The sequence below is a fragment of the Neoarius graeffei genome, chromosome 11 (assembly GCF_027579695.1).
Source record: "Neoarius graeffei isolate fNeoGra1 chromosome 11, fNeoGra1.pri, whole genome shotgun sequence".
NCBI classification, from domain to species: Eukaryota; Metazoa; Chordata; class Actinopteri; order Siluriformes; family Ariidae; genus Neoarius; species Neoarius graeffei.
This window is the reverse complement of record NC_083579.1, coordinates 45,427,329-45,451,497: the sequence shown is the minus strand read 5'-3', so window position 1 is coordinate 45,451,497 and position 24,169 is coordinate 45,427,329. Positions and strand designations below refer to the sequence as shown.

Below are 24,169 nucleotides of genomic sequence, written 5' to 3'. Positions count from 1 at the left end.
CAGCGAAAGTGAGTTTTACTACCCTGAGGAAGAAGAAATAAAAGAAAAAAAAAAAACATTTCAGGAGAAAGCTAAAAACCTCTAACTTGCTAACGCCGAGCAAAAACATGGCTAAATCCTGAATGACTCAAGTTTATATAAATAGGGGACTACATAAGTGGCAAAATGTAGTTTTTTTTTTCTGCCATGGAAGTGCACTTGTATAGCGAGGAGGAAGCCATCTGCACTACAGCCGTGAATGAGGATTCAAAAATGGCGGCTCGCCTCGGCTTGGGTTTCCCTTTCGGGCGCTCTCGTTTTCTATTAGAATTTGGTAAAGAAAAAATATATATATATTATTTACCAGCTTAAGGTCGGTCCGTATGGTGAAATACTGTGACCTCGGCCTTGAATACTGACCTCGGCCCAGAGGGCCTCGCTCAGTACTTTCAAGACCTCGGTCACGGTATTTCACCATACGGACCTCCCAGCTGGTAAATAACATGTATATGCAGACACAATCAGAAAGAAAAGTTCTAGTAGCAGAGGAACGAATAATTTAGGGTATATTAAAGCTGTGGAGAGTTTTGAATGAGTATAATAATAATAATAATAATAATAATAAATACTGGAGGAGCTTTGTTTCCGTTATCAAAGGAACACAGTCCTGTGCAAAATCTCACCATGGAACCAGAGTGTAGAAATGAACCTACAGTCTGAGATAGTTCTACACAAACACTGAACTTTACAACTATAAATCGACTCGGGCAGGAAAAACTATTTTGGATAAAATTGTTGTCAGTTACACACTTATCAACCTGTGTGACTCAGCTGTGCCTTTGAATCGAGAATTAATGAAAAGGGAACTGAACATTAACCGTTTATTGAAATTATTAAATACAAGAATGATTATAGTTAATATATAACTACAGCTACAACTGGAATGTGCCGATTCTGTTAGTGTTTGTAATTATTGTACCATCTACTATTAGATAAAATTAAAATAAAAAAATCTTACAATATTGTTTGAAAGTCCAGAGCAATACACTTACTTTACAAAAAATAACACTTCAGATGTATATTTTTAAACAATAATAAGCATCACTGTATAAATGATAGCGTGCAGATAGCTGTGTGACGAAATGTCCTTGGGGTTGCTGAGACATGGACGGGTGGGAATAAGATCTAGCCCACAGTTCAAGTCAAAGCCCTTTGAGAGTAAATGCTTTGGCTTTCACAACATTCTGTTCCCAAAAGCTGAGGTCAGGGGAAAATAAATAAATAAATAAATAAAAGTTTACACAAAAGGTTCTCTTGCTTTTTTTTTTTTTTTAAACTGTTCTTCTGTGTCGGGACTTTTCAGGAAAAAGAAATTATATTCCAGCATGTAGCTAATGCTAACATTAGGCCACAAATCTGCACCATCACTCCAGTCATTTCAAGGAATTTTGCACGGATCATAACCGCTAATAAACTAATTTCTGCGTACATCCATCCTTCGCTTCTTTCTGACTAAGATTATCCAAGTAATCCGGTAGTAGAGGTTTTTTAGCTGTAGTTTTCTTCGGACAATGGCAACAGACGCCGGACATCTCCGCTTGACTTCGGTATGTGAACAGCCAATCAGTGGGTCCCATGTGTGTTTAAAATTTTTATGGTCACGATTTACAACCAATGGGAGACATCCTTTGTCAGCTGTCCACCACTCACAGGCTCCCGTGCCACAATTGCGGTATGTTGATAAATATTTCAAAAATAAAAGTGACACCATTACAAAATATATGTAACCATCAAAAGCAATTAAAAATATAATTTAAACCCCCCCCCCCCCAGGTTTATTTTATTTACACGCACACACGTACGTTAGAGGTAAGAAACATTATTCAGTGATATCGTTTATTATAAACTCAATCATGATATAAAAGTTCCAAGTTTGACACCTGCCTGCACCAACCGTGCTGCTGGCACACGATGTTCATGACCCTCATCGCCCTTCGCCAACTGGTATAAATTACATCATTATGTGGACCCCTCTGAGCAGAGCTTTTCCAGTATACTCGAACACACGCATACTTTGACGAATTATAACCAAAAACAAGGAAATCTGAATGTTTCCTCAAATATATATAATTTTGTACTTTTATATATTGCGTTGATGAATAAAAGTTTAATGCGTTTCCCGTGATGAGCTACTTTAGACTGGTTCCCTGCTCCCTTAGTGCAGAGTGAGCATACAGTCAATGTCTCAGACACTTGTTAGGATTAAATTTTATACAGGAACCAGTCCAGGAAAACAAGATTTTCAATAGACACAGGTGAAGTCTGTTTTGACAAGGAGTCAGATGTCACGATGCGCAATTCACTTGGCATAATTATTGAAATGCGCTACTGCCAGACTGACAGTTCAAACCTGCATCACAGAGCGGTTGCCTGTGTTGCCAACGCTAACTTTTGTCAGCCGATTACCGAAATTTTACTCGTCCTTGCACATACTTTAGTCGCCTCAGACGATCGGACATGCAGTTTCTCGAGCATTGTGGTTTATACATTTTAACAGTATAGTTAAGATTAAATGTTGAGGACCATTTGAGAGACATTAGGTCCTGTTCTCACCTACTTTAGGACCATGGTGAACAGCCATTCTCTCCCCATCTCCACTTTCTCAAGGTGGGGGAATGCATTGTCATTTTACCGAGAAACTGAAAAGCATAAATTCCTCCACCTTGAAAACTTTGCAAAACACCATGATTGTTACATAGTGCTTACAGCCGAGAGTCCTTCCATAAATATTAAATGAATGCCTCCCATCAAAACACAAACGATTATACAGTTTTACTTTGTTAAACAAAAATGGATGGATTTTAAAAATGCATTATGTTGAGTGTCTGCTGTACAATCCTGTGTATAGTATAAAATACCATAGCGTAGTATATACTAGAGCAGGGCTTTTCAAAGTGTGGGGCGCGCCAGAGTTCTTCGGGGGGGGGGGGGGGGGGGGGGGGGGCAACGTGAGGAAAAATAAACCAGAATAAGTTACTATTGCGGACATTTAGCGAACTTCAGCTAGCCTTTGCCAGAGACAAAATGGATAGATTTTTAGTACCTAAAGTACAGTGAGTGAGGAGACAGAGTCTGGGCCAAGCAAAAAAAAAAACAGACCCGCCAAGATGTTGCTATTTGCAACTTCAACCAATCCCCGCGAATTCAGGGCGGTGCTGCAATTATATCCAATCACCGCAACCTTCCCGCAAATTTGACCAATCGTTGGCGTCGTCTTGAGGTGACGTCGACAAACTACCTTCCGCCTTACTTCCATGTATACGTTCAAGAGAAGCAGCATGCGCGCAGTGTTGCCAGATTGGGCGGTTTCAAGTGCATTTTGGCGGGTTTTGAACATATTTTGGACTGGAAACCGTCAGCAGTATCTGGCAACACTGCATGTGTGAGTCAGTGTTTATGTAGGCTTAAATTCTGTTACTGAAAGTGTGTTGTGTTTACAGTGAAGGACTGTGTGCACTTTATTTTTTTACTTAATACAAGAAATTAATGGATGCCAACATTTTTGCCAAAATGGCATTTTATTTTCCATTGTTTAGGCAGCTTCAGCATCATACTGTGAGATTGTTCAAATTGTTTTTCTTCTATGAAGCCTGAGCCATTTATTTTATTAGTTTATAATTGTTTAATTTAGTCTTCAGGAGAGACTGCCTGCACACAGTACTAGTATTAATAGGTTTTTTTTTTCTTACATGAAAGCTGAGGCATTTATATTATATTTTAAGGTAACTTCATGTTGTGCTGTGAGGTTCTCTGCACTTTAACTTTTGAACCAACAGGTGCATTTGGATAAGTAAAGCCTATTTTTCTGCATTTTTGTCGTCCTGGTAATCTTTTATATTGGTAAAGTTGTTTATAGGACCATTTCCCAGTGTCTGGTTTTTTTTAATCAATAGTTTTTCAGTAATAACTTAATATTTAACATATCACTCAATTTTAATCACAAAAAGAGAAAATCGCAACAATTTCTCGCAACTTTCACTTCCTCCCGCAATGTAATCGCAACAAAAACCTAAAAAACACCGCAACTTTCATTGCAATTTTTTGGAAAACCCCCCGCAACAGACATTTTAGCCTGCAACAATCACAAAAAAGGCCCGCAGAATACTGGGGGGACTGAAAAAAGAAGGAAGTATGACCACGATTATTTAAAGTTTGGATTTTCATGGACTGGATCTGAAGATGCTCCACTGCCACAGTGTGTTGTCTGCCAAGAGGTGCTAGCTAACGATGCTATGAGATGTTTAAAATGTGTAAAACAAGATGTTTTAAAAAGCACAGATGTTTAAAATGTGAAAAAGAAAAAAAATAAATAGGTACAACAACCATTTTTTAAAAATACAAATGGAACATCAAGTATAGCAACAACAAAAATTGTAAGAGGGGGCGCTGTTGTTTATTTGCTCTCCGAGGGGGGGGGGGGGGCTGACTCTCCCACACTTTGAAAACCCCTGTACTAGAGGAACAGTAACATTAGAATGAGTATTAATATAAAACTCTCATTCATGTCCGAGTTGTGCCGTTATACAAAATTACTACACAGCTTTACTGAAGAACGGATTCTGATTGATCAAGGCATTCTACCGTCTTCTTTATGGATAACAGATGCTGCTATGGACCACATCATTAGCAAATGCAACAAGAGTGCTGAGAGCACAATATGGAGCTGGCAACTGTGCCATAACTCTGGTAAAATGCGACTGAATTAAACGAAATTGTAATAGGCGCATTACCAACATATCACAAAGAATCCTGCCAAGTTTTGTGAAACTCCTCCAAAAATTGCGAGAGGTGTTGATTTCAGAAGGTCAGGACTTTTCCCTGGACAGACTGACATCGCCACGACATGATCCCCCTTCAGGCCTTCAGGCCAGCGGGGGATAAAATCGTGAGGGAAGTTGATTTCAGAAAGCAAGCACACCTTGATGAAATTGCCAAAGTACAAGTTTGTTAATAATCAAGGGCATAACACTGGTAAAATCTGCCCAAATTAAACAAAATTTCATGATGCATATAACTCTCATATAACAAAGCCTTTTGCCAAGTTTGCAGAAAGTCCTCCACAAATGGATTTCAGAAGAACGTACACCCTCATGAAATTGTCAAAGTTACTTAAAATCAAGGTTCAAAACTCTGGAAAAAATTTTCACAAACGCAATTAAATTGCAATGGGTGTATTACCGTCATAACAAGGCCAAGCTTCGAGAAATTCGTCCAAAAATCGAGAGAGGAGTTGACGTCAGAAGGCAAGCACACCTTCATGAAATTGTGAAAGTACAAGGGTGTGAATGAAGGGCCACAACTCCGGTAAAATACCACTGAACTGAACAAAATAATAAATGTACTACCGACATACAACAATGCCTTTTGCCAAGTTTGGTGAAATTCCTCCAAAAATTGAGGAGTTGATTTCAGAAGGAAAAAACACTCATGAAATTGTCAAAGTATAAATTTTGTTAATCAAGGGCTGTAACTCTGGTAAAATGAGACCCAATTTAACGAAATTACAATATGCGTATTCCCGGCATATAACAAAGAATCTTGCCAAGTTTCATGAAATTCCTCCAAAAATTGAGAGAGAAGTTGATTTCAGAAGGTGAGCACCCTTCCCCGGATGGACAGACATCGCCAAGACAATCCCCTTTCGGGCCTTTCGGCCAGCAGAGGATAATAAAACCATTTCTCATCTCATTATCTCTAGCCGCTTTATCCTGTTCTACAGGGTCGCAGGCAAGCTGGAGTCTATCCCAGCTGACTACGGGCGAAAGGCGGGGTACACCCTGGACAAGTCGCCAGGTCATCACAGGGCTGACACATAGACACAGACAACCATTCACACCTACGCTCAATTTAGAGTCACCGGTTAACCTAACCTGCATGTCTTTGGACTGTGGGGGAAACCGGAGCACCCGGAGGAAACCCACGCGGACACGGGGAGAACATGCAAACTCCGCACAGAAAGGCCCTCGCCGGCCACGGGGCTCGAACCCAGGACCTTCTTGCTGTGAGGCGACAGCGCTAACCACTACACCACCGTGCCGCCAAAAACCATTTTTAATGAAGCAAATTTTTTTAAACCAATGTCTCAAATTACTGATTTCTTTAGCAAGCACCAGTGTAATAAGTGGGATAAATGGTCCCTTATATAATGAACACCTTCCGAGTAACCTGACTGGAGAGCTCACCAGCTGTGTTATAAATGGTTTTAACTCGAAGTGGCAACAGTTTTTCACCGATTCACTGCATAGAAGCCGTATCATCAATGAGGGGGTCCTGGTTTACTGGTCTGGTTCTGAGAGTCTGTCTTTATGGAAGGGAGTCCGGGATTATCACCAAGAAGCTTGAAAACCAGATCAACTCCTTCCAAACCTCATGCTTGGAGCAAAGAACGAAGACCACGTGTCCAGTGAAGAAGCTTACAAGTGAACAGCGTCAAAGTCTCTGTCGTCATCATCACTGATAGTCAACTACGCTTCCTTGGCCATTCCTTACGGAGACTCGCAAAAGATCTGCTATCAAACGGCCCTTTTCCACTACCCTTTTTCAGCTCACTTCAGCGCGACATGGCTCGCGTTTCGACTACCTCAGAGCAGCACGACTCAGCTCGCTTCAGCCCTACTCAGCTCCCAAAACTTGCATGGTTTTGGAGTGGGGCTGAAGCGAGCCAAACCGAGCCGAGTGGGGCTAGGGGCGTGAGCAGACACTCCCCTGTGCGCTGATTGGTGAGGAGGAGTGTCCTCACACGCCCACACACGCCCCGCGAGCACGCTGGGATCTGTAAACACCGCAAACCCGGAAGAAGAAGAATTATGAATTACGAGAATTTCTGAAGCCTTATGCGCCTCGCCTCATCTATACGCTCTTGCCAGTATCTGTTGGCGTTGTCGGTGACAACAAGCCACAGCACCAAGACCAGCAACACTAACGACTCCATGTCCTCCATGTTTACTGTTTACTATCCGGGTCGTGAGACTACCGCTTAAAAGATCACTGATGTCACGGTTTGCGCCGCCTAACGACATCACGTGACGTCCACCCACTTTCGCTAACTCCACCCAATGTGTCCACCCACTTCCAGCCAGCACGGTTCAGCGCGGTTGGAGTTGCATTTCGACCACAACAGCCCCACTCAGCACCGCACGGGTCAGCCCAACTCAGCCGCGTTGGTAGTGGAAAAGCGGCAAAAGTATGCTTTATACTCTCCAACTCACGGGACCACATCAAGAGGAAGACCAAAAGGTGCAATTCAACAAGTGCAAATCTCAACTGCTGTGTCATGAACATGAGGAGCTCAGAAGAGATCAAGAATGCTGCCCAAGATCGTGTTGGTTGGAGACGACTCACCAAGGCTGCTTGCCGTCATTCGCCCCAAGAATGACGCAACCGACAGAGAGGTCTAACATAATAAGCCATAATAACTAAGAGAGCAGACAGTCAGGACCTTTCCTCCCTCACGGAGAATCCAATTACTACTGACGGATTTACACATTGTCTTATTTGGAAAGGCTTTCAGACACAATCACGGCACGTTAGACAAAGGACAGTTAAGATTACAGAGGCCAAGGAGGTGAGACTGGACACTTGATCTGACTTGAAAACAATTCGATCTTCCAGAACTCAAGATTTAAGCCTTGCTCTTGCCCTTGTTTACAAGAGAGAATATTTTAGCACCTATAACAAAAGCATTTAGCTTACCTGCATTGGTACATTAACCCTGTATGCACAGCATATTATAGATTTTAATTTCATATGCTTAGTGATACCTCGATAGATTCCCCGTCTTCACGTCTTTCTGAGGATTATTACTGTAGCAAGTCCTGGCTAAAAATTAACCATCATATCAGTGTTAAAAGAAATCCAGATTATTCTGCCCCTACTCGCACCTCTATGTGGTTTCCCCAGGACGGCTGGTGAAAAGATACAACACAAACATGTACGGGCGTGTTTTCCTTGAGAAGAGGGAGGAGAAGAAGAAAAAAAAAAAAAAGCAGCCGCGCACACTGCTCCGAGCTGGGAAGTGTGTCTCGTTTCTCTTCTCTTAAGCCCCATTACACTTGTCTGGTTAGAGAGAAGCCTGCCAAGCGCTAACTATTTTCAGACACAGCTGGGTTCGGGAACGGGACCGAGACGGGAAAGCATGCGTCGTTTAGCTCGGCTGCGGTTCTGGCTTAAACCACACTGTGCATTTCTTTCCCAAAGCCAGCACCATTGAGCTTATTACCTGCATGGCCCTTTATCAAATCAACAGGGATTGAAAGAACGCATGTTGTTTGTGATCGAAACCTTATCTGTTTGAACTCGAAGGTTTTAACAGGAGTAAAGCGAGACGAAACGGCGTAGAGTTGTGCGTTCGGGTCGGTGAAATCGAACACGTCCTAAACACCTGCTTACCTCCTTTCTGAACTCTGCTGTTAAGTAATCACTTGAGGGGTGTTCACACACGGCAACTTTAACTCCGGTGTAGCACCGGGGCTGCCCCGGTAGAGCGTTCACACGGTACAAAGTTATACCGGTGCAGCCCCTGAAAGCTGCTTAAACCGGTGCAAATCTAACCCTGCTCGGGAGGTGATTTAAGAAATTTACTCCGGAGTAAATGCTAGTTTGCGGGGCAGCACCGATATAAAATGGGACGTCTGAACGCTACAGGGGTAGACTCGCTACGCGTGAGGAGAGTTGATTACATACGCGCATTGCATAATTTGCATCCTGGTATTTTGCGCTTCCGAAATGGCGAATATCAACAACAGAACTGCGTGTCTTCCAGTGTTGCCAGATTGGGCGGTTTTAAGTGCATCTTGGTGGATTTGAACATATTTTGGGCTGGAAAATGTCAGCAGTATCTGGCAACACTGGTGTCTTCATCCACGTTGTTTTCCCGGTGCTTGGTGATGCCAGGACAACCGGGAAAAGGAAGTACATTTTCACGCATGCGCATATTTCATTTCCGCATTATTACTATCGTATAGCACGGTCGCAAAAACTGCCGTGTGAACGCAAGTGGGGCTGCACCGGTGCTAACACGCTTCTCTCTAGTAAGCAGGTTTGTGACGTGTGAACGCTCCACAAAATTTACACCGGTGTAAGATATATCGCAACAAAATACACCGGTGCAGCATCGATGCAAATATGTGCCGTGTGAACACCCCTATGGAGATGCAGGTCATACAGGACTCCAGGAGCATGTGCTGCTCTTAGTCACTCAGTATGCTGCCAAATCAATGGAGAAACACGCCTTTTCCTGTTAATTCACCATATTTACTAAGCAAGCCTTCAGGGCACAGACACAGCACTAGACACACACACACACACACACAAGCGAACATGGGAAACAATTAAGTCAATTCTGACGCATGATTCCACTAAATCCAACAAAGTGTTTTATGAACGCAGAAGAAATGTGATCTGGGAGACTGTTTGCATTGTTCATATCCATTTCCTTCCGTGCAGTACTCTAAAGAGGGGGTTTAAAAAGCAGCTCGCATTGCTCTACTGGCCTCCCCACACACACACACAAAGCTTCACCGTTCCCAGCAGCACAACAGGAAGCAAAGTCATAGGCATTATTGAAAAAAAAACAAACAAAAAAAGCCAAATTAATCAGTGGCCACTGAGCAATGCCAGGGCACGCTACAGAAGGGCACATTGACTTGCAAATTCATTCTGCCATACTCCTGCCTTTTCCGGAAAGGCAAAAATGCTGAGTCCGTTTTATATGTAATCACGTCAAACAGCTGCACGTTAACTGTTGCTCCAAAAGTGCCTTTTAAAAGGGACACGTTAGGAAAAGCTGCTTTTTTCAGTGCTTGTGCACTAGGGCTGTAATGATACGCGTATCGAAATCGCGATACGCAGAGCCACGATCCGTATCGCGATACAAGAAGGCAGAATCGTGGTACACCCTTTCAAACTTCTCCTCAGCCCAAAAACAGAGGCGCTTCCAAACTTCAATTTATGAATACTTTACTTTTTATTTAAATTACATTTTAAACTTACTTAAATTACTTTTATTTTTTTATATCTATTAAGTCGTTTTTTCGCCGACCTGGGACAATCTTCTGCGAGTCATGCAACGTCCACACTCGCCACTGGCAGAGCATTCATTTCTTTTAAGCGGTCGCCATTCTGGTTGCGACGCGGGGAGCGAATCTGTAAACAAGCAGCTCATTGGCTGGCTAGGTGTGCCACAAGCCAATCACAATCACTTGACCAGAAAGGCATGCAGTGTTGCCAGATTGGGCAGGTTTAGGTGCTTTTTGGCTGGTTTTGAACATATTTTGGGGTGGAAAACGTTAGCAATATCTGGCAACACTGAAGGCATGTCTGCTTGGGCGGAAGCCTTCTGCGGCAGTTACATTTTGACACGCGAGCAATGTTTCACCATAAAAATTCCGTAATTTCCATCGGTTTTCCGCGATCACAGAAAATCATTGGCCCTATGAGAGTGAGACAGTGAGAGAGCCACCCCCCCCAAAAAAAATCTTAACGGATTTACACGATTTGGAAAAATGACTTTTTCAGAACCGAAAAAAACAGAGCTTCCGGCTCAACAGTATTATTTTGAGAAATAAAACAATCTTTGGAGATACATTTGTTCATTTTTGCATACATATTACTCATTCTCTGCAGTGGTCTGAATTATTTGTTATTAGTTAATGTAAGTAAAATGTTAATAAGTCAAATTTACTACTTTAAAAAAAACATTTAAAAAAAAATCGTGGGCGTATCGAATCATGGGTCAAAAATCGCGATACGAATCGAATCGTGAGTTGGGTGTATCGTTACAGCCCTATTGTACACATATATTTGGGTATCTGGTGTACCTACCAGCCCACAAACTCTGCAAATAGACAGTCAGTCTCTTTTGTGCCACCAATTTCAGAAAACACGAGCCATTTAGTTTTGGCTCCCCTTTCTACGTCACAAGGGGAGCTCGTTAAAATTATTCCGCCCCCTCAGGGCTTCAGAACTGCCTTTGTGAATGAATATCCATGAGGAAAGGACTACCTGATTGGATGGTGTAAAAGGAGGTGGGATGAGCAGTGGCTCATTATCATTTAAAGGAACAGGTGCTCAAATCAGCCGTGTTCAACAGAGCTGTTTAAACAGCATGAGAGTGCTGTGGCGTTTTGACCAAAGTATGTCACAGACATGTTAAGGCTACATCCACACGACGACGGCAATGAGATTTTATTTGAAAAAAAAAAAATCGTGTCCACATGGGCAACGGATCAGTAAAATATCAGGTACATATGGCAACGCAACGCTTGCTGAAAACGATGCAATACACATGCCACACCTCTAGGGGCACTGTAAGACGGTCCCATCGGAGACACCAGAACAATAGAAGTAGACACATGCACATAAACCCCTTCTTCTACCCGGTGTGAAGCACTGTCAGGAACAAACACACAAGATGGCTGCGACTACGCGAGGAAATCGTGCCTTCTGCGTGTACAAATTAGTTTTATTAGTGTGCATAGTTTTATATAACTTAATTTTCTTATTGTGTGTGAACATTTTGAAAAGCATTTTTATATAATTTAGATAACTTTTTATATTGTGTGAACATTTTGAAAAGCAGTCTTATCCAATAAAAAAAAAAGAAATTCAAGAAATGGTTCAGTTACTTGTTTATTTAAAAGAAAAGCTGTATACAAAAGTGAATGCAATGCAGTGGTTCATACAAAACAGCGAGAGTGCTGCTTGTTCTAGTCATGTGGTTGTGACGTCATCGTAAACAAATCCGTTCTACTCATCCAGACGACTTCGCAACGGCGCCGTTGCCAGATTTTTCCACTCTGGAGCCCGTTCTCCAGGGCTCGAAACTAACGGTGTCCTGACTTCCCGGGGACCATAAAAAATGTCATCGGGACACAAAATTATATCTGGGACAATCCCGGGACAATGGAAAAAAATAGATCTAGAAAAAAAGTTCTACATTAATATTATTTACAAAGCCGTAAACCATACGTAGACATTCACCTAATTTGTCAATTTTAATTTTAAAACGTTAACAGCGAAAAATACATAGTAGCTACACTTTGGATGCACCTGCATCCGTAGGCTACAGAGCAGCGCATTCTGTTCTAGAATCTTCGGCCGGAGTCCGCATTATATGGACTTGGAATGGAATTGCTACCGCACACGCTGCGCCGACTCTTGCCAGAACAAAAATGCTGAAGTGGTTGAAGCGGACCGACCGCGGGGAAGAAACTGAAAGCCCAGACATAACGTCTCCGGGACCTTCAGGATCCAAAGTGTCATCGCCTGGTCTGCAGGCAACGCGAGCAACTGAATGAACTGAATGAACACTGTTAGACACGTTATAAAACACAACAGGAATGATGTGGATGATATTGACGGAAGATACCGTTCAACAGAATAAGTGAGTTTTCTTGGTGTCTTTCTAGTTCAGAAAGTTTAGTCAGTCAGCAGCACAGCTAGGCTCGGACCTGGCACTATGCTGATGTTGCTAACATTTGCACCCGGCAGCGAAAGTTCATAAAAATGGATAACGGTAATGGATAACGGAAAGTTCATAAAAATGGATAACGGTAATGGTGAAAATTATAAGTTGGCCTTATAAGTGCCAACAGATATTGAAGGTATAAGTAGATGAAATGAACATAAAAGGGGTCTTATTTTCAGCTAAAGTGTACTGCAGATGTAGGGAGTTGAAACATTTTCTGAATGAGCCAGTTGGCCCCTTTAAATAAACGGGTATCTATTCATACAGTGAGATCGCCAAAGTTTAATAAACTGAAAATGCAATAACTAATTTTGAAGTAGATGATGTATAGGACATGTGTCGCTTGTGTCTTGTGACTTATTGTAAAAATGATATAAAGGGTTCAAAATCGCATAGTTACAAATATAATAGTAACTTCATATCATAATATTAACCACTGGTTATTTCAGAGAGGAAAAAAAAAAAAAAAATGGGGACACTATTGCTTCCATTCGGGACAATACAACACAGAATTCGGGACCACTGGGGGACACAAAGAAAAAAAGTTAATTTCGAGCCCTGCCGTTCTCAAAAAATATTGTTGTGGGGCACCCAAAACGCCGGTGCCGTGTGGACGCCAGGCCGAAACGATAAACAATTTTATCAGATTCACCTGAATCCGTTGCTGTGTGGACAGGGCCTAAAGGCCTCTGCATGCTCGTGCGACAAGGCTTTCGCAGATAGCTTTTCGCAGACAGTTGTAATTTATCGTTGAGCGGGGAGTATAGGCGTGCGCAATGTTATTCACCGGCACAACGCAAGGGAGCACGAAGTCGCTAGGAGTAGTTGGTGGGTGTGGTTAGTGGAGTGTTTATCCTCCGGTTACTTATAATGACTAGAACTTTTTTTTTTTTATAATGACTAGAACTGGAGTCGTATAGATGTACGTACTTCCTCAATCAACCGCTCTTCATGCTGCTCCATCTTCGCTCATGTTTTTAAAAATGCCGGTCGTGAAAACAAACCAAACCGGGAAAGTAGGGAAGCGGAAGTGCGTGTACAGCGGATGTAGAGTGGACCAATCAGAGCCCTCTTGTCTGCGGCTCTGTCTGCGAGGCTTCTGCAGTGGTCACAATTTTTGGGAGGTGCGCGCAGAGCGTCTGCGAAGGTGGGGGGGCTACGCAGACACCGTCTGCGACACCATCTGCGAGGACTGGGTTGTCAGCATAAATTGGCCTTAAGACCCCAGGGAGCTGTGTCAACTTGTGGAAAAGAGGTAGAATGTGTCTCATTTAAAATAAAGAGCAAAAGGCAATTAAAATTTCGTTCATTAGCCTTGTTCTCCTGGAACATCATTCACTGTATGAATCATCGAGTACTCTGTAGCTCCATTTATTTACTCTAAATAAGGATGCTGCTCCGAAAACAAAATCGCGAAAAGAAAGATGGGGATTTTCAGCTATGCCAGCCGACATGAAGGACTAGAGAAAGTCATCATCCAAGGAAAAGCACCTGGAAAGGAAACGAAGAGGCAGACCCCCACAAACATGGCAACAAGACATTAGGTGGACACAAAAAAAGCCTGGCGGAGGCATCAAGGATGGCAGAAGATCGTAGAGTGGGGTGCTTTCAAAAAGACCACAGCAGCTCATTTACGAGCCATAAATAAGAAATAGAACACGACAGAGCGTGCGGTTATATGAAATAACGTGATGCTGCCTGAGCCAGAGTGGATTATGCAATATGACAGCAGTTACAATTTTTAGTTTTTGAATCAACATTTCCTGCTTTTTAACTGTTTCTATAGTTCGTGAATTGAGACAAGTCGGGCCCTGTTCACACCTGGTACTAGCATCTGTCTCATGTGACTCCCTCCCCATCAAAGTGGGACAGCCAAAATGCATAGCCGTTTACACCTGGCATTGTAGAAGGACCACCTCGAGTGAGGACATGTGACCAGATTTCATCCATCATTTCTGCTAAAGGAAGGCTGCCGCACACATTTATCATCTCCGTAATTGTTTTCAGGCAGAAATATCCCATGAATCCTTTATGTGCATGAACAAACCGTTTCAAATGTTTCGATCATATGGTCTACTAATGAAACTTCTAATGGCCCTTTTCCACTACCCTTTTTCAGCTCACTTCAGCCTGACACGGCTCGCGTTTCGACTATCTAAGAACAGCACGACTCAGCTCGCTTCAGCCCTGCTCAGCCCCCAAAACTTGCACGGTTTTGGAGTAGGGCTGAAGCGAGCCAAACCGAGCCAAGTGGGGCTAGGGGCGTGAGCAGACACTCCCCTGTGCACTGATTGGTGAGGAGGAGTGTCCTCACACGCCCACACACGCCCCGCGAGCACGCTGGGATCTGTAAACACCGTAAACCTGGAAGAAGGAGAATTATGAATTACGAGAATTATGAAGCCTTATGCGCCTCGCCTCATCTATACGCTCTTGCCAGTATCTGTTGGCGTTGTCGGCGACAACAAGCCACAGCACCAAGACCAGCAACACTAACGACTCCATGTCCTCCATGTTTATTGTTTACTATCCGGGTCGTGAGACTACCGCTTAAAAGATCACTGATGTCACTGTTTGCGCTGCTTAACGACATCACGTGACGTCCACCCACTTTCGCTAACTCCACCCAATGTGTCCACCCACTTCCAGCCAGCACGGTTCAGCGTGGTTGTAGTTGAAATGCAACTCCAACAGCCCCGCTCAGCTCAACTCAGCACGGCATGGCTCAGCCCAACTCAGCCGCGTTGGTAGTGGAAAAGCGGCATAAGTGGGAGATCGACGACGGAACTCATTACACAACTTCACCGAAGCCCAGATCCTGTTATTTCTTAAATGTATAAAATCTCAGTAGCTATTATTCTGTGGTAGTGAAAGAAGGTTGACTTAACCCCCCCACACACACACCCCCGAGAAACAGTGCTGGGCTTTAAATGGACACGTAAACTTCAATTGCCTTGCAGTACACTTGTGCCGCTTTTCCACTACAAACGCGGCTGAGTCGGGCTGAGCCGTGCCGTGCTGAGTTGGGCTGAGTCGAGCTGAGTGGGGCTGTTGGAGTTGCATTTCGACTACAACCGCGCTGAACCGTGCTGGCTGGAAGTGGGTGGACACATTGGGTGGAGTTAGCGAAAGTGGGTGGACGTCACGTGATGTCGTTAGGCGGCGCAAACAGTGACATCAGTGATCTTTTAAGCGGTAGTCTCACGACCCGGATAGTAAACAATAAACATGGAGGACATGGAGTCGTTAGTGTTGCTGGTCTTGGTGCTGTGGCTTGTTGTCACCGACAACGCGGACAGATACTGGCAAGAGCGTATAGATGAGGCGAGGCGCATAAGGCTTCAGAAATTCTCGTAATTCATAATTATTCTCCTTCCGGGTTTGCGGTGTTTACAGATCCCAGCGCGCTCGCGGGGCGTGTGTGGGCATGTGAGGACACTCCTCCTCACCAATCAGTGCACAGGGGAGTGTCTGCTCACGCACCCAGCCTCACTCGGCTCGCTTTGGCTCGCTTCAGCCCCACTCCAAAACGGTGCGAGTTTTAGGGGCTAAGCAGGGCTGAAACGAGCTGAGTCGTGCTGGTTTTTGGTAGTCGAAACGTGAGCCGTGTCGGGCTGAAGTGAGCTGAAAAAGGGTAGTGGAAAAGGGCCATTGGACTGGATCCTCCCAGTCATACAGGTGCTTTAAAATTAAAAAAAAAAAAAAAAAAAAACACCACACGTCACATAAGCGAGTGTAATATACCCAACTACTAAAAAACATTTTGGCCCAACATTTGCGCTACCCAATACAAACCAAATCCTCAGCACTGCTACAGCAGAGGAAAAAAAAAAAAAAAAATCCTGCTAAGGGTAATATCTCACTGGGCTGCGACAGCCCGCAACTCATTGGAGACAACAACTGCGATAAAATATGCGAATTAGCAACAATTTTTCACTTGGAATCACACTGAATTGATGTTTGCAAGTTTTACCGCAAATGTGTCTCCATCTAGTCGCAGCCTGGCTTTCCCTCGGCAGGCAGGGAAGTAGAGGAAGCATCACGGAAACTGACTTGAGAAAGCTTTGCGACACCAGCGACGCATTTGCGGCCACAGAGAAATTTTGTCGCACGAATTTTTGGAAGATGCTCAAAATTTCAGCGACGAAGGAGTGACACACTGCAACTCACGCGAGGAAATTGAGAAGCCCCGCGAATGTTTCAAGACACTTTTGAAACTCTCTTGCAAATGACGTTCGCAATTTGTCGCAACCCAGTGAGATACTGGCTTAAGGCCAGCCTTAAAAAAAAAAAAATCCATCTCCTGTCCACCGGGTGAGCAAAAAAATTCAGTCGGGAGGGAGGGATTTTTTTTTTTTTTATGGATGGATAAGAAATCGCAATGCTGTGTTTGCTTTTTCTTTCAGTACTTTTTTATTACAAAAGCAGACACATTTAATAAAATGACAGTTTAATCAACTGAAACTTGTACAAAAACTAAGTTAGCATTTTAAATGCTGACTGCAACATTTGCAAAACTTTTACAAAGGTACTTAAAATGTCCGACACACGGACTTTTTGTAGCTCTAAATCGAGCGTTAGGCCTAGTTCGGATGAAATTACACTATTAAAATGATCACTGAATGATTTGTTTTTCTGAATCTTTACTATTTTGTTGTTCGCTAGAATACCATTTTGCGATTTCACACTTAAGCAAAGGTTTGAAAACTCTGGAGCTCCTTCCTTCATGGTGGCTGCCATTTTTTTTGTGCCGCATGGCGCATGCGCAGAGCTGATTCAATTCTATATTCTGCACGGAACGCAGGGCTTTCCACAAGCACCGGCTGCCGGCCATACAGCCGACTACACAATTAGGTCCAGCCGGCTACTTTAATGACTTATTTTTGTAGCCCACAGGCTCTAAATATTAATTTTCGATTTTAATAAAATTAAATGTTTATCTAACGGACTGACAATGTCAAACTGAACCGCACTCATTTAAGTTGTGATTCGCGCTGTTTGTACTGATAACAACCACAAATTCCCCGCAGACTCGATCAAGGGAGAGTAACTCATCCGCGGCCCCGACATGGTGTGCGCGCGCACTCGGCGGAGGCAGTAGTGCGTCGGGGCCGTCGGAGGGAACAGAAGCAGAGATGACGCTTATTTTGTCTCCGGTAAACCAGTCTTCTCTCGTTCAATTACGTGCTGGCATCAAAAGACACCGTTGGTTGTAAATGAACCTAAACTGAGTGGTTGGAGTGTATTTTCATACACAAATGGAGAAATGTTCGCTGAGTGTGTAATTGTGTAGCCCCACTGCAGACCGCTGTCGTTGTTAATTCATAGCATGCTCAGTTGCGTGAATGTGTCATGCACCGAAAATAAGAGATTTACAAGCCAGGAACGCCTCATGATGCAATACGCAAGAAAAGAAAGAAGATTTACTGCCATTTTACTTTGTATTTGAGTAAAGTGAATAAATAAATGGTCTGTGGAAAATACATTTAATCCTGGGAACTGCGTGCACAGGAGTTTATGTTGTGTTCAACCCCCCCGGCTACTTATTTGTCATGGCTGGCTAGTAGGAGCCTTAGTGGAAAGCCCTGGGAATGCGTAAATGTCAAGTTCGATTTTAGATTTACAAACCCGAAAAAAATGTCAAAAAACCTGGGAGCGTCGTGGCTCAGGTGGATAAGGAGCCACACCATAAATCCGGGACCCGGGTTCGATTCCGACCCGAGGTCATTTCACGATCCCTCCCCGTCTCTCTCTCTCTCCCGCTCGTTTCCTGTCTCTACACTGTCCTATCCAATAAAGGTGAAAAAAAGGCCAAAAAAATCTCTTTTAAAAAAAAAAAAAGTAAAAAAAACAGCGTTAAAAAAAAAAAATTTTCAACCGCACAAACAGCACTCACCCGGCCGGTGGACCGGAAACAGAACATGTTTTAATAATGGCCTAATAATCCGACTAGTAACAAAGAAAAGCCATTCTTGTGACCTATTAAATGACAAACCCTTCAAAGTCAGTCTGAAAGAAAGAGGATGTATCTGATGAAACGAGGTGTATGAGCCATTAAACAGAAAAATAATTTGCATAATAAACCGCTGATTATTTTCACACCCGGAAATGCAAAGTATGGCAGTGTAAGGAATCCAAAAAAAAAAAAAAAACACACATTTTAGAAGACTTACAAACTCTAAAAGCTGAAAGGTCTCTGGGACAGCTATCAAAGCTGAATTCAGAAGATAGTACAGCATCATTTGAAGAAATTCATCAAGAATAGGAGTATACCCAGAGAATGACAACACTTAAAGGTGACGTATTAAACCCCTTTTCCACAAGCTGACACAGCTCCCTGAGGTCTTAATTAAATTATCTGTGACATGTCGTGGTTGAAGTATTACAAGGATAAAACTACCGTATTTTCTGGACTATAGAGCGCACCTGTATATAAGCCGCATCCGCTCTATTTTTAAAAAAAAATTAAAAAAAAGATATACAAGCCGCACCGGGCTATAAGCCGCAGATATCCATGTTGAAAAATTAGATATTTACTGCATGTACAGAACGATTTTGTACTGTAAATGTACATGTATGTACCTGAACAGATTCTTTCCAAACAGTGCCTTTTAACACGGCAGCAACTTTGCTGATTAAAACGGAACAGAACCAAGAGAAAATAACCGGTATTTATTTACCTTCATTTCTCCTGTGTTTGAAACCACAAGTCACTTTAATCATCTTGGCTGGATTTGAAAATAATTACCAGTTAGTAATTTGTCATGCGTGTTCTATCTGCTAAAGATCTGCTAATTCTTCTTTGCATTGATTTTTCGTCTCTTATTTTTGATTCTACTTCCGGTTAGAGCGCCCCTAGTGGTGGAAGAAAAATCCACAGAATAGCCGCACCTTTGTATAAGCCGCATGGTTCAAAACCTAGGAAAAAAGTAGCGGCTTATAGTCCAGAAAATACGGTAAACAGTACGAGTGTGCTGTGGTAACAGCCCTGTTCAACACGGCTGATTTGAGCGTCTGTTCCTTTAAATGATAATGTGCAGCTGCTCATCCCACCCCCCTCTTACAGCAGCCAATCAGGCAGCACTTTCCTCATGAATGTTCATTCGCAACCGCAGCTCTCAAGCCATGAGTGGAGATACTCAGATGAGGGGCGGGATCATTCTAATGAGCGCCACTTGTGACATAGGAAGGGGAGCCAAAACTGATGAAGCACGTTTTCTGAAATGGGCAGAAAAAGAAACGGACTTGTCTTACTGCAGAGTTTGCGGGTTGGTAGGCTCTCCAGAGACCCAAATAACGAGCACAAGCACTGAAAAAGCGACTTTCATAACATCCCTTTTAACACGAAAGATGAGTAAAGGCTATAGATCTGCTTTACCGAGAGGTAACGTGTACACTTTGTTATTTTTCAACAACTAAGGCATCGTCGATGAAATTCAGACCAATACCGAATAGTGAAAAAAGCTTGACTGGGACCAGAAGTTTTTCTTCTTGCTGTTTGTTCAATAAAGAACTCTGGAGGACCTTTTGCTGAGACAGATAATTTGAAACTAGAAGCGGCGCTGGTCCGATCCCCAGTATCGGTATGGGACCAATACCAGCCAAAAAAAAAAATTGGGTCAGACATCAGGGGAAAAATAAAAAGTTTAGGCATAAAATCCTGTAACACACAGCTTGGAATTGGAAGTGAAATTTATTTTGAGGACTGGAAATGTTGAAATATAAAGAAACTAAACTGTTTTTTCTGTCGTTGGGAATATTACATTTAGACCATTATATTTGATTAGATTAGATTCAACTCGATTGTCATTGCACGTCACAAGTACAAGGCAACGAAATGCAGATTGCATCTAACCAGAAGTGCATAGCAATAAATAACAAGTGTCTCATCTCATCTCATTATCTGTAGCCGCTTTATCCTGTTCTACAGGGTCGCAGGCAAGCTGGAGCCTATCCCAGCTGACTACGGGCGAAAGGCGGGGTACACCCTGGACAAGTCGCCAGGTCATCACAGGGCTGACACATAGACACAGACAACCATTCACACTCACATTCACACCTACGGTCAATTTAGAGTCACCAGTTAACCTAACCTGCATGTCTTTGGACTGTGGGGGAAACCGGAGCACCCGGAGGAAACCCACGCGGACACGGGGAGAACATGCAAACTCCACACAGAAAGGCCCTCGCCGGCCCCGGGGCTCGAACCCGGACCTTCTTGCTGTGAGGCGACAGCGCTAACCACTACACCACCGTGCCGCCCAATAACAAGTGTAATATACATAAATATAAATGTACAGAAATTACAGGGTATGGAATGGTATAATTATATGACAGACATTTACAGTATGTACAAATGTGCGATATGTACTATAATGCAACGGTATGATAAATATTTGCAGTATATACACAAAATGCAGTATGAATAAACAATAGTACAAATAATGGATAGTGCAGTGATAGTAATAGTGCGGTGAAACAGCTTGGGGGGGGGGGGGGGGGGGGGGTCCAGAACCTGGTGGTTCTGGTCCGAAGGCTCCTGTAGTGCCTTCCAGAGGGCAGGAAAGTGAACAGTTTGTATGCTGGGTGGCAGGAGTCTTTTACCCCTTTTCCACCAAATCAGTTCCAGGGCTGGTTCACAACTCGTTCAACTTGCGAGCCAGCTGACAACCAGTTTGCTTTTCCATAGCTCGCGGTGCTAAGGGAAGCCACGTCATTACGTTGCTGTATACGTCAGTTACATCGCTACGTTTGCATAAACCTTGGCGCGAACATCGAAGCAAAAACAACACGGAAGAAGCAGCAGCAACAATAATAATGATGGATGACTTCGCGTTTGTACAGCTGCTGCTTCTCGTCGCTTAAAAATGGTGATCTTTCGCGGTCTTGTTATTGTTCTTGGTCTTAACAACGCCGCCCCCCCCGCTGACGTAAGCGGTTCTTTCCTCTGGCCCAGCAGAGAGTTGGTGCTAGCCTGGAACCGGTTTTTCTGGCCCCGGAGCCAGTTCTTTGTCAGTGGAAACAGAAAACCCGGTTCCAAACCAAGCACTGGCCCCGAACCAGCCCTGGAACTGCTTTGGTGGAAAAGGGGCATTTGTTGATCTTCATGGCTCTCCTGATAACGCAACTAATTTCTGTGGTAAAGCGTTCAACTGTAATTAAGCTTAAAAATAGCATTTAAAAGAAATTTCGGATTTCAGATGATCGACGTCAGCTGACACTCGATGTTTCAGGATCGGAAAAGAAAACAAACACCAGACCAACCAACGCACCGATAGGACTTGCACGCGCCACATATCTTAGGGTAATGCTGACACTGAACACGGCTCCTTGCGTGCTTCAGGGCTGATGGCATGCAAGTCACCTTCACACCTGTTCGCTGAGGCGGAGTGAAACCGATACTTTCGGTTTGTTTTTACACTGCACATAAAATACACGAACCCAAAAAGGGGGGGCAAAAGAAAGAAAGAAAAAACCACACCCCCACTGGCTTCAGGGCATGCATGGCTGTAGACGGTAAATAGAAAAAGATAAACAAACCTTTCGCAAGCAGACGCACACAAAAGGAAAATAGAAGGGGGGAAAAAATAAAATAAAAAATCACCACAAAAACCACAAAACCGGTGCTAAATAAATAATCGGATAATTAAAGGGGAACAGAGGGCAATATATAGAGTAAATATAACAATAAAACACACATTAACGAACCTTATTCAAGACTTACAAAAGTTTTTTGCTCTAAGGTTGGAAAGTTATAGTGTTTTGAAAGTAGCTCGAGCAAACTATTTCCGCAGTTTGAACAGCCCGCCATGATATTAATTTTATCCAATCAGAATGCACGTTCATTTTCTCTGCGTAACACTCATGACGTATGTATGTGCCCAGTTGTGTTGGCTCATTGAGGTTGGGAATAGCACGTGTGAAATACCCGTTTCTGCCTCTTGCGACGATTTCGCAAGTCCACGGGTGGCGCCTATCTCATTGCAGCAAATAAATTCTGCCGGACTCGTGAGCAACTCCATGTTACATTTTCCGCACGAGCACCACGCCGTGTCACCTGCACGCAGACGCTCTGCCCCACGCTCGCCACGCCCATGGTCAGCATCAGTCTCATCCTCGCCGTCATCCGAGCTTTCTTCTCTTATTTCATCACCGGAGTCGAGAGTACCTCTCCTAGGTTCAAACTGGTACCCTTCTAAGCCATAGCCTGCTTGCAGTGTGTCTTGCGGGATCTCTTCGTATGATTCGACAGAGCTGTCGCTTTCACTTGATGCGCCCAACGCAATGATTACACGCTTATCTCCTCTATTTCGGAGAGTTCCGCTAGTGCAGTGGGTAGCACTGACATCACGGTCTTTTAAAAATGGCGACTCTTGTGCGGTTTAGCGTAGAAAGTATTATATTTACAATTACCAAGATATTTCGTTGTTTTCTAGTATATAAATTTGATAGAATACTTAAGAATACGTTACTTTGTCACATCAGCAACTGTATACATTATATTTGGTACCCTTTTAAACGATCGGCTAGTTTAAAAACACTGTACTGTGTGCGTCACATCCGGCGTTTATTTTCTCTAAATATCCAGAACTCCGATGCTCAGTTTCTCAGTGCTGCAGCTTTAAAAGTACTTAAAGTAGAGGAGAGTGAAGGGACTGTGGAACAATTGGTTTTCCTGGATTTTTCTTCCATATATGCAGGACAGATGTGTTCTGTCCTGAAGCGAGAGGAAACTTCAATCAGTATGCAGAGCAGGTGCCGAGCGGAGAGTATTAAATGCAAGTCATGCTCTGCACACAGGAAGAATATCCAGCTGTGATCTCTTTACCACAAAGCACCAGGCTCGGAGTTAAACATTCGCTATGTAACGCGACGCAATACTACAAGGAAGGTGTCGAACAGCTTGCTGTTGTGCATCTACATTTGTTATATGCAACGATGGAGCAACAAAAACGATCCATGAAGCAGAAACACGTACAGCATCCTTCACCACACCGTGCTGTCGGAATCACTCATTTACTGTAAATCACAACAACTTCAAAATGACTGGGTGACCTGGCCCTGAAAAAAGGCGAACAGCAAAGTCCCTTCTCACACCACGTGGCGCATGGGGCGGCGCCGATCCCCGTTTCCGTAGCACTCTGCCTCTTGCCTATTACACAGCTAGGGTTACAGTGGGGCGCTAGTCCTCTGGCGACCGCGAGAGTTTGACCCCCCGCTCGCATCTGTATTGCGGCGTGCCTTGCCTGACGGCAGTAGGTACCATTTTTATGACGGTCTTTGGTATGACCCGACCGTGAGTAGAACTCACGATCTCCTGATCGAGAGGCGGACACGCTACCACTAGGCCACTCGCGGTACTGTTCTTCCATACTTAGGTTTATTACATGATGGATGTGATGAGATACTGGTATACTGGAATAAAGTCGTCTAAATTAGTTGTAGTGTTTAGTATAAATACAGACGGTAACGTCTCAGAGCACATCATTTCCAGGTTCAGTGTGCCCTTTGAAATACGACATTTTTAAGATTACTTTTATTTAAACATACTGGGTGCAATAACAGAAAACTATATTTCTACATGACTGATAAAACGACTGAAGGCCCGGAGGGATCCTTAATTATTTTAGGACTTTCCCCAAACAAACAAACCAAAACCTGGAC

General features: G+C 43.5%; 1 protein-coding gene across 4 annotated transcripts in view; it reads right to left on the bottom strand.

The window, feature by feature from the left end:
- The window catches only part of LOC132894329 (signal-induced proliferation-associated 1-like protein 1), a 138,950-nt gene that overhangs the window by 100,339 nt on the left and 14,442 nt on the right, over positions 1 to 24,169 (bottom strand). The window contains exon 1 of one of the 4 annotated variants that reach the window (XM_060934003.1): positions 7,800 to 7,827. The exons of the other annotated variants lie outside the window; for them this stretch is intronic. The gene's annotated coding sequence lies outside the window, so the exon portion shown is untranslated. Of the gene's footprint in view, positions 1 to 7,799; positions 7,828 to 24,169 lie in introns of those variants that run through there. 4 annotated transcript variants of the gene reach the window in all.